Here is a 12,438-nt window from a genome sequence, read left to right as displayed (position 1 = left end):
TTGGGGAGCCAAGGCTAAGAAGTGTCGTCAGCCCTACTCGTTAAAGGGAAATGAGCAGGCTGCCTGCAGTTAATGGCTGCGGCATCTGGCCAAGAAAACAGCCTTCTCTACTTGCGGGGTTCAGTCAGCGGCCGACACTTACTCATCGACACCGGGGCCCAGATCAGCGTCATCCCGGCCACAGCCATTGAGTCCCGGAACCGTCTTCGAGGGCTTCCCCTCCATGCAGCCAATTCAATGGAGATTTGAATGTATGGAGACAAGACCGTCCACTCCAGATCGCCCAGCAGAAGTTATCATGGAGGTTCATCCTGGGTGTCGACTTCCTCCTCGACCATGTCAACATTCAAGGTAGGTGACTGGTAGATACCCGTACCTTCCAATTCATTCACCTCAACACCACCTGCATAGAGCAGCCGCAGACGGCCACAGTAAGCATGCCCAAGAATGAGTTTCAGCGTATCCTAGATGAGTTCCCGTCCCTCATCAAGCCGCAGTTCTCCTCCGCCTCACCATGCCACAGGGTGTTTCATTACATCCCAACCCAAGGCCCGCCGGTCCATGCCAAAGCATGCCGGCTTCCGCCGGATAACCTCCAGATAGTGAAGGAAGAGTTTTCGCATCTGCAGGGGCAGGAGATCATGCGATGCTCCGACAGTCCTTGGGCCTTCCCACTCCACCTGGACCCGAAAGCCTCCGGTGGCTGGCACCCCTGCAGAGATTATCGACAGCTTAATGACGCAATAGTACTTGACCATTACCTGACCCCTCACATTCAGGACATTACAGCCAACCTGCATGGCATGAGAGTATTCTCCAAGGTCGACCTGGTGCACAGGTATCACCAAATACCAGTGCACACCGAGGACATACCCAAAACAGCCGTCATCACCCACTTTGGTTTGTTCGAGTTACTACGCATGCAGTTCGGGCTCAAGAACGCCGCTCAGAACTTCCAGTGCCTCATGGACACAGTGGTCAGGGATTTGAATTTAATATTCAATTACCTGGATGACACCCTTGTCACCAGCAGAGACCGGGCACAACACAAGTCTCACCTGCGCACCCTCTCTTCTCCCGCCTGGCCGAATTCGGCCTAACAATCAATCCAACCAAATGCCAGTTCGGGAAATAATCCATGCAGTTCCTGGGCCATACCATCACATACGAAGGAACTACTCCTCCCACTACGAAGGTAGCTGCAGACAGGGATTTCCCACACCCGGACAACGAAGGTAGCTGCAGACAGGGATTTCCAACAGCCGGACAACCTCAAGGGGCTACAGGAGTTCGCGGATATGATCAAGTTCTATAACCACTTCATTCCAGGCACTGCGCGCATCATGCAGCCACTCTTCGCCCTCATTGCGGCCAAAGACGAGTCACTCGCCTGGACTCCAGAGGCCAGCAGGGCATTCAAACCCATGAAAGATGCCCTCGTGAAGACTACCCTGCTTGTCCACCCACGCACTGACCTGAATATGGCGTCGATGCCTCTCCCATAGCCGTCGGTACCATCCTGGAGCAACAGGTGAATGGACAGTGGAAACTATTGGCATTCTTTAGCTGACTTCTTCGCCCGCCAGAGTGCAAATATAGCATGAGTTGCTGGGCATGTACCCAGCAGTGCGTCATTTCCACTATTTCTTGGAAGGGAGGCCTTTCACCATTTTTACCGACCACAAACCCCTCATTCAGGCGCTCGCTATGACAAGAGATCCATGGTCGGCTCGCTAACAGCGTCACCTCTCTTTTATGTCAAAGTTCACCACTGACATTCGGCATAAGGCGAGGAAAGACAACATGGTCACTGACGCACTCTCATGACCGGCCATTTGCACATGACACCCGGCCTCGACTTTAACCAGCTCGCCTGGGACCAGAAGTCCGACGAGGAGAAGCGGGCTTTCAGGACTGCCATCATGGGCCTGCGGTTCCAGGACCTTCCGACTCCTCACAGTGAGGGCACCATCCTGTGCGATGTTGCCATGGGCACCACGTGTCCAGTGGTTCCCCAGCAGTGGCACAGGCAAGTCTTCCACCATCTCCATGATATTTCCCACCCTTCCATCAGGTCCACGGTCCATATGGTGGCAGAACATTTCATCTGGCATGGGCTTCAGAAGCAGATTCTGGATTTGTCCAGAACCTACACCCATTGCCAGCTTTCCAAGGTACACAGGCCATATAAGATATTTTGAACACGTCCGGAAACAGTTCAGCCAAATACATGTGGACATCGTCAGACACTTATCCATTTCCCGAGGTAACTGTTACCTTTTCACAGTAGTAGACCGCACCACTCATTGACCCAAGGCAATCCAGTTGCCAGATGCCTCCATGGACTCCTGCTCCCGAGTGCTTTTAAATGGTTGGGTTGCCCAGTACGGCGTCCCGAACCACCTCACCAGTGTTCAGGGTGCCCAGTTCACCTCTGTGCTCTAGGCACAGCTCATCAACAGGCTGGGGATCAAGCTACATCACACCATGGCCTATCACCCACAGGCCAATGGGCTAGTCGAGAGATTGGACCACCACCTTAAGTCAGCACTGATGGCCTACCTCATTGGCCCCAAATGGGTGGACGAGCTGCCTTGGGTGCTCCTGGGCATCCGCTCGACACCCAAAGAAGACCTACAGGCATCATCAGCTGAGCTGGTCTACAGTACACCTCTAGCACTACCCGGTGAGTTTGTCAATGCACCTCACAACCCCCCCAGCAGTCACCACACATTCTACTTCCCCACCTCCAGGCCCAGTTGGACTCCTTCACACTCGCCCAGTTGGACTCCTTCACACCCACACGCCACCCAGACAGGCTGTATTACGCAGATTACGTTTGATCAGATGGGGCCCATCCACAGCACCTCTACAAAGACAATACGAAGGGCCGTACAAAGTCGTCCAGCATTCAGGATCCACTTTCACACTGGACATCGGTGATAAGATGGAACTGTTTACAGTGGACAGGTTAAAGCTAGCCCACCTCGACCCCACCAAGCCTGTAATTGTGGCCCAATCCAAGAAGCAAGGCCGCCTGGCAAAAAAGGACATTGGTGCCGGTTCTGGTGGGGGGGGGGGGGTGCTCTGTGGCGGTACGCCATTAGGCAGGTGAACTGGCCCCGCTTGTCATGCACACGGCGGGGCAGCTGGCCAAAATGGCGCCATCGTGGATTTCCTCCCGGCCTCGGCACCAGGCTCAGAAGCCCGCGCTTGGTGACCTACGTGACACCACGGTGACGTCGGGCCCCCAGCGTGGTTCTCAGCCAGGTCAAGACTGGGAGTATATGACCAGCCAGGCAGCCTGCAATAAATCAGTTTTGATCACTAATCTGAACCCGTCTGGTTGTGCGATCCTTCAGTGAGCAGTGTAGCCGCCGCTACAATCTAAATAATATATCTTTTTTCTTTGGCTTGGCTTCGCGGACGAAGATTTGTGGAGGGGGTAAATATCCACGTCAGCTGCAGGTTCGTTTGTGGCTGACAAGTCCGATGCGGGACAGGCAGACACGGTTGCAGCGGTTGCAGGGGAAAATTGGTTGGTTGGGGTTGGGTGTTGGGTTTTTCCTCCTTTGCCTTTTGTCAGTGAGGTGGGCTCTGCAGTCTTCTTCAAAGGAGGTTGCTGCCCGACAAACTGTGAGGCGCCAAGATGCACGGTTTGAGGCGATATCAGCCCACTGGTGGTGGTCAATGTGGCAGGCACCAAGAGATTTCTTTAGGCAGTCCTTGTACCTTTTCTTTGGCGCACCTCTGTCACGGTGGCCAGTGGAGAGCTCGCCATATAACACGATCTTGGGAAGGCGATGGTCCTCCATTCTGGAGACGTGACCCACCCAGCGCAGCTGCATCTTCAGCAGCGTGGACTCGATGCTGTCGACCTCTGCCATCTCGAGTACTTCGACGTTAGGGATGAAAGCGCTCCAATGAATGTTGAGGATGGAGCGGAGACAACGCTGGTGGAAGCGTTCTAGGAGCCGTAGGTGATGCCGGTAGAGGACCCATGATTCGGAGCCAAACAGGAGTGTGGGTATGACAACGGCTCTGTATACGCTTATCTTTGTGAGGTTTTTCAGTTGGTTGTTTTTCCAGACTCTTTTGTGTAGTCTTCCAAAGGCGCTATTTGCCTTGGCGAGTCTGTTGTCTATCTCGTTATCGATCCTTGCATCTGATGAAATGATGCAGCCGAGATAGGTAAACTGGTTGACCGTTTTGAGTTTTGTGTGCCCGATGGAGATGTGGGGGGGCTGGTAGTCATGGTGGGGAGCTGGCTGATGGAGGACCTCAGTTTTCTTCAGGCTGACTTCCAGGCCAAACATTTTGGCAGTTTCCGCAAAACAGGACGTCAAGCGCTGAAGAGCTGGCTCTGAATGGGCAACTAAAGTGGCATCGTCTGCAAAGAGTAGTTCACAGACAAGTTTCTCTTGTGTCTTGGTGTGAGCTTGCAGGCGCCTCAGATTGAAGAGACTGCCATCCGTGCGGTACCGGATGTAAACAGCGTCTTCATTGTTGAGGTCTTTCATGGCTTGGTTCAGCATCATGCTGAAGAAGATTGAAAAGAGGGTTGGTGCGAGAACACAGCCTTGCTTCACGCCATTGTTAATGGAGAAGGGTTCAGAAAGCTCATTGCTGTATCTGACCCGACCTTGTTGGTTTTCGTGCAGTTGGATAATCACGTTGAGGAACTTTGGGGGGCATCCGATGCGCTCTAGTATTTGCCAAAGCCCTTTCCTGCTCACGGTGTCGAAGGCTTTGGTGAGGTCAACAAAGGTAATGTAGAGTCCTTTGTTTTATTCTCTGCACTTTTCTTGGAGCTGTCTGAGGGCAAAGACCATGTCAGTAATTCCTCTGTTTGCGCGAAAGCCGCACTGTGATTCTGGGAGAATACTCTCGGCGACACTAGGTATTATTCTATTTAGGAGAATCCTAGCGAAGATTTTACCTGCAATGGAGAGCAGCGTAATTCCCCTGTAGTTTGAGCAGTCTGATTTCTCGCCTTTGCTTTTGTACAGGGTGATGATGGTGGCATCACGAAGGTCCTGAGGCAGTTTTCCTTGGTCCCAACAAAGCTTGAAAAACTCATGCAGTTTGGCATGCAGAGTTTTGCCGCCAGCCTTCCAGACCTCTGGGGGGATTCCATCCATACCTGCTGCTTTGCAACTTTTCAGTTGTTCGATTGCCTTATATGTCTCATCCTGGGTGAGGACCTCATCCAGCTCTAGCCTTAGGGGCTTTTGAGGGAGCTGGAGCAGGGCGGAATCTTGGACTGAGCGGTTGGCACTGAAAAGAGATTGGAAGTGTTCTGACCATCGGTTGAGGATGGAGATCTTGTCACTGAGGAGGACTTTGCCGTCTGAGCTGCGCAGCGGGCTTTGGACTTGGGGTGAGGGGCCGTACACAGCCTTTAGAGCCTCGTAGAAACCCCTGAAGTCGCCAATGTCCGCGCTGAGCTGGGTTCGTTTGGCAAGGCTAGTCCACCACTCATTTTGGTACTCCTAGAGTTTGCGCTGAAGATGGCTGCATGCGCGACGGAAGGCTTGTTTCTTCTCTGGTCAGGACGGCTTTGTAAGGTGAGCCTGGTGGGTAGCTTGCTTCTTTGCCAGCAGCTCCTGGATTTCCTGGCTGTTTTCGTCGAACCAGTCCTTGTTTTTCCTGGAGGAGAAGCCCAGTACCTCTTCAGTGGATTGCAGTATGGTAGTCTTCAACTGATCCCAGAGGGTTTCAGGGGACGGGTCCGTGAGGTGGGTTGCGTCGTCGAGCTTTGCTTTGAGGTTTGCCTGGAAGTTTCCTCTCGCTTCGTCTGACTGTAGGTTTCCAACATTGAACCTCTTTCTGGGGGCTTTACTGTTCCTGGGCTTTGGCTTGAAGTGAAGGTTGAGCTTGCAGCGAACCAGCCGGTGCTCAGTGTGGCATTCCGCGCTGGGCATGACCCTGGTGTGGAGCACATCTTGTTTGTCACTTTCTCGCACCAGGATGTAGTCCAGGAGGTGCCAGTGTTTGGATCGGGGATGCATCCAGGTCGTCTTAAGGCTGTCCCTCTGCTGAAAAAGGGTGTTTGTAATGACAAGCCGCTGTTCTGCGCAGAGCTCCAACAGGAGGCACCCGTTGTCGTTGCACTTGCCGACGCCATGCTTGCCCAGGATTCCTGGCCAGGTTTCTGAGTCTTTGCCGACGCGAGCGTTGAAGTCGCCAAGGATGACAACCTTGTCGGCTGTAGGGTAATATTTCTCTCTATCAAATTAATAAAGGACAACATGGCCTACAATCAGTCTCTGTAACAATCCAGAATGGTTTCACAGTGACTCTCTGTTGTCGAGTTTACAAATAACATCACCATTCAAACCCTTGAGACCAACCAAAGCAAAGGCAATTAAATTTCAGGGATTAGAGGCATGGCAACCGTGACAAACACTGGCTGAGATGAAAAAAACAGAATGTTGGTGAATGGTGATCAGATGTCAGAGTAGGGGGAAGTAGTCAGTAGTTAGACCATAGGCCTGTAACAATACAATCAAGGAATTTTGCCGCTGCGTGGGCAGTCTGAAAAGGAATGTGCAGTAATTTTGAGTCAATTCCTGCACCGCGATTTATCCTGCAGGATCCCTACAACGTTTTGGAGGAAGCCTGCAGTGTAAATCGAACCGGAAAAATTCCTTGATCACCGTCCACTTGACTGCACGTCCAACCACTGGGACTGTTACACGTAAGTACTTGCAGTCTAAAAAGGCGCCCAATTTTCCCAACATTGCAGCCTAAAAACCATAAGGGTTTCCTAAGGGTTAAATTTTAGGCCTTCTCCTCTTTCTGATGATCAGTAACAGGTCAAGCCTACTTATGCAGGCTAAAATTTTAACTTCTAAACATAATCTGCTGAAGGAACAACAGGTCAAGCGGCATCGGTGGGAGAATATGAAATGCTAAGGACAGGGTGAGAGGGGTAAACTGTGGTCCCATGTGGGAATGGTAAACCAGGGAGAGGTGAGGGAGCCTGGACAGAGGCAGGAGGTTGGCAGATGCCCGACAAAAGGAGAGACAGGCACCTTTCCACCTCTTGTAATGCCAGCCTTTGTCTTCTAATCATCCACTCCACCTCATCTGACACAGCTTGCTCTGGCTGGCTCCAATACCTCTCATCTCCTAGAGGATCCTGTAAGAGTGGAACAGGAACTCTTCCTCCCAAGATCATTAAAAAAATGGTTGAGCCTTTGTAGCCGCTTTGACACCATGTGGGTTGAACCGGCCAAATTAGCAGGTCCAGAGCTGGTATTCTGGCAGTGGGAAAGATTCCAACCGTAAGGTGAGAAAAAAATCGACTGGGGTCTGATTCTTGTTGGAGGCAAGTGTCAGAGGCCGGCTGAGTTAATTTGTTAATCACTCAGTAGCAGTGTAATTGGTCCACTCAAATTGTCGGGTACCGTTAGTGCCTGCTTCCTTGTGACAGCCTGTCAGAGCGTGGCCAGCTGTGCTGTGAAATGTAGCTGTGTAGTCAGCGGGGCTCTCTGAGTATGACTGGCAGGGCTGTTAGTGCGTACCTGTGCTTTAAATCGTCACAAGATTATGTAAATTGTCGTTTTACTCCATTGTTTAGGGAATAGTGAAAAGCTGGTCTATGGGCTTATCCTAAGTTTGAACAGTCTGAAGCCCGCTGTGGTAGATTTTGCCACGGTCTTTTATACATTCAGGGTGTAGACCTCATTAAATTGTGCGCATTTTTCCCCCACAGCTTTTTTTTTAACATTTTATTTAATTGTTTCCAGAAAAAAAAATGAATAAAACGTAAATCAAATATCCATACCAATGATACAAAAAAAATACTTATATATTTTTCTCCCCATCCCCCTCCCACCCAAAAGTAAGAAACACCTTCCATTTAAATATACAAAAATATTAGCGTAGACGATCATTAATTGTTATTCAAAATTACCAATTAAGAGGAGTGGATAAGATAGAAAAGATGGATGGAAAATTTGGAAATTTTCAACTCGGTTCTTTAAACTGTAAGTAATTTTTTCCAAAGGTGTACAATTTCGCATCTCATTCAACCATCTACTTAGTAACACTTCCTTCACATCTTTCCATGATATCACTAGACATTTCTTTGCAGTTGCTTTTGCAATACTTAAAAGATTTTCTTGGTATTTGTCCAATTTCAATTTTATATCCTTTTCATAAATATCTCCAAGAAAAAATATTCTTGGATCCTTTGGTATATTTATCTTCAAAATTTGCCCTAATAATAAACTCAGTTCCTTCCAAAACCTTTCCACTTTTTTACAAGACCACAATGAATGCAAAAAAGTCCCTATTTCTTATTTTTTCACACTATGCACCATATTGACCAAAATACACATAAACATTTCCCACTTGAATATACACATTTTCTCCCCTTTTCCCCCCTCCCTTCCCTCCCTCCTTCCCAACCCCCCTCCCCACCCAACACTTATTTAAATAATTAGGATTAAATCCATTCAACTTATGTGGGGTATAAGACAGTTGATGAAGAAAATTATATTGAACCATTTGATTTCTAACATTTACAGTATTTGTAACTCTTTCAGAACAGAATTTTGACTAAATCGCCTCCTGAATTTGTATATTTAAATCTTTCTCCCATCACATTTTTGATTTATATAATTCTTTTTTTCTTTTCAGCTGATGACGCCTGCAGATCTTCCTTGGGAGTGGAGCGGATGCCCAGGAGCACCCAAGGCAGTTCGTCTGCCCAGTCGGGACCGGTGAGGTGGGCCATGAGGGCCGACTTAGGGTGCGCTGCAGACGTTCGACCAGTCCATTGGCCTGTGGGTGGTAGGCCATGGTGCGGTGTAGCTGGATCCCCAACCTGTTGGTGAGCTGTGCCCAGAGCGCATGAATTGGGTGCGCCGATCACTGGTGAGGTGACCCGGGACGCCGAACCGGGTGACCCAACCATGCAACAGTGCTCGGGAGCAGGAGTCGGTGGAGGCACCTGGCATCGGGAGTTTGGCGAGTGGTGCGGTCCACCATTGTAAACAGGTAATGGTTGCCCTGGGAAATGGATAAGGGCCCGACAATGTCCACGTGAATGTGGATGAACCGTTCCCGGAAGTGCTAGAACTCCTGTACGGGCCCCCTGGTGTGCCTGTGCACCTTAGACATCTGGCAATGAGTGCATGTTCTGGCCCAGCCCACAATCTGCTTCCGCAGCCCATGCCATTCTGCCACTATCCGGACAGTGGACCTGATGGACGGATATGAAAGGTCGTGGATGTGACGGAAGACCTGCCTGCACCACTGCTGGGGAACCACTGGCCACGGGGTACCCAAGGAGATATCACACAGGATGGTGCCTTCACCGATCTGAGTTAGGAAGTCTCGGAACCGCAGTCCCATGATGGCGGTCTTGAAGGCCCTCATCTCCTCATCAGATTCCTGGTCCCGGGCGAGCTGGTCAAAGTCGAGGCCGGGCATCAGCGCACAGATGGCCAGTCGCAAGAGTACATCAGCAACAACATTGTCCTTCCCCGCCTTGTTGCGAATGTCGGTGTTAAACTCCAACACAAAGGAGAGGTGACACTGCTGGTGGGCCGACCAGGGATCATTTGCCATCGTGAGTAGCTGGGTGAGGGGTTTGTAGATGGTGAAAATGGTAAAAGTCCTCCCTCCAAAAAATAGTGGAAATGCCACACCGCCAGGTACATGCTCGAAGGCACTATACTTGCATTCTGGCAGGCGGAGCAGGCGGCTGAAGAATGCCCACGGCTTCCAATGTCCATTCACCTGCTGCTCCAAGACGGCACCGACGGCTGTGGCAGAAGCATCGACAGAGTGCCATATGCAGGTTGGTGTGCGGGTGGATGAGCATGGTGGCCTTCACGAGGGCGTCCTTGGTGGCCTCCAATGCGGTGCAGGCTTCTGGGTTCCAAGCGAGCGTTCTGTGCTTGGCTGTGATGAGGGCGAATAGTGGCAGCATGATGTGCGCAGCTCCCGGGATGAAGCAGTTGTAAAAGTTGACCATACCTGCAAACTTCTGCAACACCTTGAGGCTGTCCGGGTGTGGGAACTCCCTGATGGCGGCGACCTTCGCAGCGGTGGGCATAGCTCCTTCAGCCATGATGGTATGGCCCAGGAACTGCATGGACTCTTTCCCGATCTGGCACTTGGCCGGGTTAATGGTAAGGCCGAAGTCGGCCAGCCGGAAAAAAAGGGCATGTAGGTGGGCCTTGTGTTGCGCCTGGTCCTTGCCGGTGATGAGGATGTCGTCCAAATAAATAAAGATGAAATCCAAGTCCCTGCCCACAGAGTCCATGAGGCGCTGTAAGGTCTGAGCAGCATTCTTGAGCCCAAATGGCATACGCAGGAAGTCAAACAAGCCAAAGGGGGTGATGATGGCCGTCTTGGGTATGTCCTCAGGGTGCACCGGCATTTGGTGATATCCACGCACCAGATCAACCTTGGAGAAAACCCTCGCACCGTGCAGGTTGGTTGTAAAGTCTTGGATATGAGGGATGGGGTAACGGTCAGGAACGGTTGCCTCGTTGAGCTGTCGGTAGTATCCGCAGGGACGGCAACTGCCGGAGGCTTTTGGGACCAGGTGGAGCGGCGAGGCCCATGGGTTGTCGCACCGCCGAATGATCCCCAGCTCCAAAAAGTGCCAAAACTCCTCCTTCGCTACCTGGAGCTTTTCAGGCGGGAGCCGGCATGCCTTGGCGTGAACCAGTGGGCCCTGGGTGGGGATGTGGTGGAACACCCCGTGGTGCGGTGAGGCAGCGGAGAACTGTGGCTTGAGGAGTGTCGGGAACTCATCCAGGATTTGCTGGAACTCGTCTCTGGGTGTGCTGATCGTGGCCATCTGCGGTTGCTCCAAGCGGGAGGAGTCAAGGCGAACGGCCTGGAAGGTACGGGCTTCCACCAAGCGCCTACCTCAAATGTCCACCAGAAGGCCGTGTGCGAAGAGGAAGTCTGCACCCAGGATGGCAGTCGGGAGAGATTAGATGGTGAACCTCCACGCGAAGTTCCGTTGGCCGATCTGGAAGTGGACTGTCTTGTCTCCATACATCCGGATTGCCGTTGCATTTGCCGCACGGAGGGGAGTTCCACGAGGTCGGTTCCTGGACTCGACGGTCGTGGCTAGGATGATGCTGATCTGGGCTCCAGTGTCAACGAGGAACGCCGGCTGCTGACTGAGTCCCGCAGGTAGAGGAGGCAGTGTCCTTGGCCAGCCGCCACAGCCATTAACAGCGACCGGCCTGGTTGTTTCCCTGGAATGAGCAGGGCTGACAACACTTCTGAGCCTTGGCTCCCCAGCACTGGTGGTAGAAGCAGAGGCTTGGATTGGATGCTGTGGCCTTGGTTATGCTCTTGGGGGCCCCTGCAGGGGCCGGGTGCTCTACCGCAGTGCTAGGGGTGGGCTTGGCATGGTCATGCCCGAGCCCATGCCTCATGACCTGCTGGACCATTAAGTCCTCCGGAAATCGTGCAAGCCATAGCTCTTGGGCCTTCTGGGCGATTGGGTCGGGAAGCTCTCCTGTACCAGCAGCGGCCGAATGTCCCTGGGCATATGGTCAAGGAAGATGCGCTAGAAAAGTGAGCAGTTGGTGTGCTCACCCATGAGTGCAAGCATCTTGTCCATCAGCTCCATCGCGGACCTCTCCCCCAGGGCGTCGAGGTGCAGGATCCGAGCGGCACGTTGGTGTCTGGATAGTCCAAGGGACCCAGTAAGCATTCACTTGATGGTCTCGTATTTGTCCTCGGTGGGTGGGTGCTGAACAAGGTGCAGCACGTGTCTGGCAGTGGCCTGGTCCAGGGCAGCGACCACATGGTAGAATTTGGTCATGTTGGACGAAATCTGGCAGAGGTGAAACTGAGCCCCCACGTGGCCGAACCAGGTCTCCAGCTCCTGAACCCAGAATTCAGGGAGTTTCACGGCTATAGCGCTGATCCCAGGCTCACTCATGATGGGTTCAAAGACGTTTGAACTAATCGGAGTCACCAATTGTAGCGGCAACTACACTGCTCCTACAATAACACACACAACCAGACGGGTTGAACTCAGTGAGCAGACTAGTTTATTGCAGGCTGCTGGACTGCACTTATACTCCCATCCCGGACCTGGCTGGGAACCGCACTGGAGGGCGCTGACATCACCTGGGCATCACACGGTCCCCCAGCGCGGGTTTCTGAGCCCCATGCTGGAAGGAAGGGAATCCCCCGATGGCGCCATTTTGGCCAGCTGCCCCACCGCATGGCTTACAAGCGGGGCCAGTTCGCCTGCCTCGTGGTGAGCCGCCACACACTATCAATAATACCAAATTACTGGAGTTGCCAGATGACAGGCTTTTAATACCATAAGACTTGGACTATGCTCCTGTTCTGGTCCAATCCTAGGACTCATACTGAGGGAGGGACTTAGAGTAACTGCATTTATTAGGGGATTCCAGGGGGTGGAGATACTGAGGGAAGGTG

This window comes from Narcine bancroftii, chromosome 3 (genome assembly GCF_036971445.1).
Source record: "Narcine bancroftii isolate sNarBan1 chromosome 3, sNarBan1.hap1, whole genome shotgun sequence".
NCBI classification, from domain to species: domain Eukaryota; kingdom Metazoa; phylum Chordata; class Chondrichthyes; order Torpediniformes; family Narcinidae; genus Narcine; species Narcine bancroftii.
Note: the sequence above shows the minus strand (reverse complement) of the source record.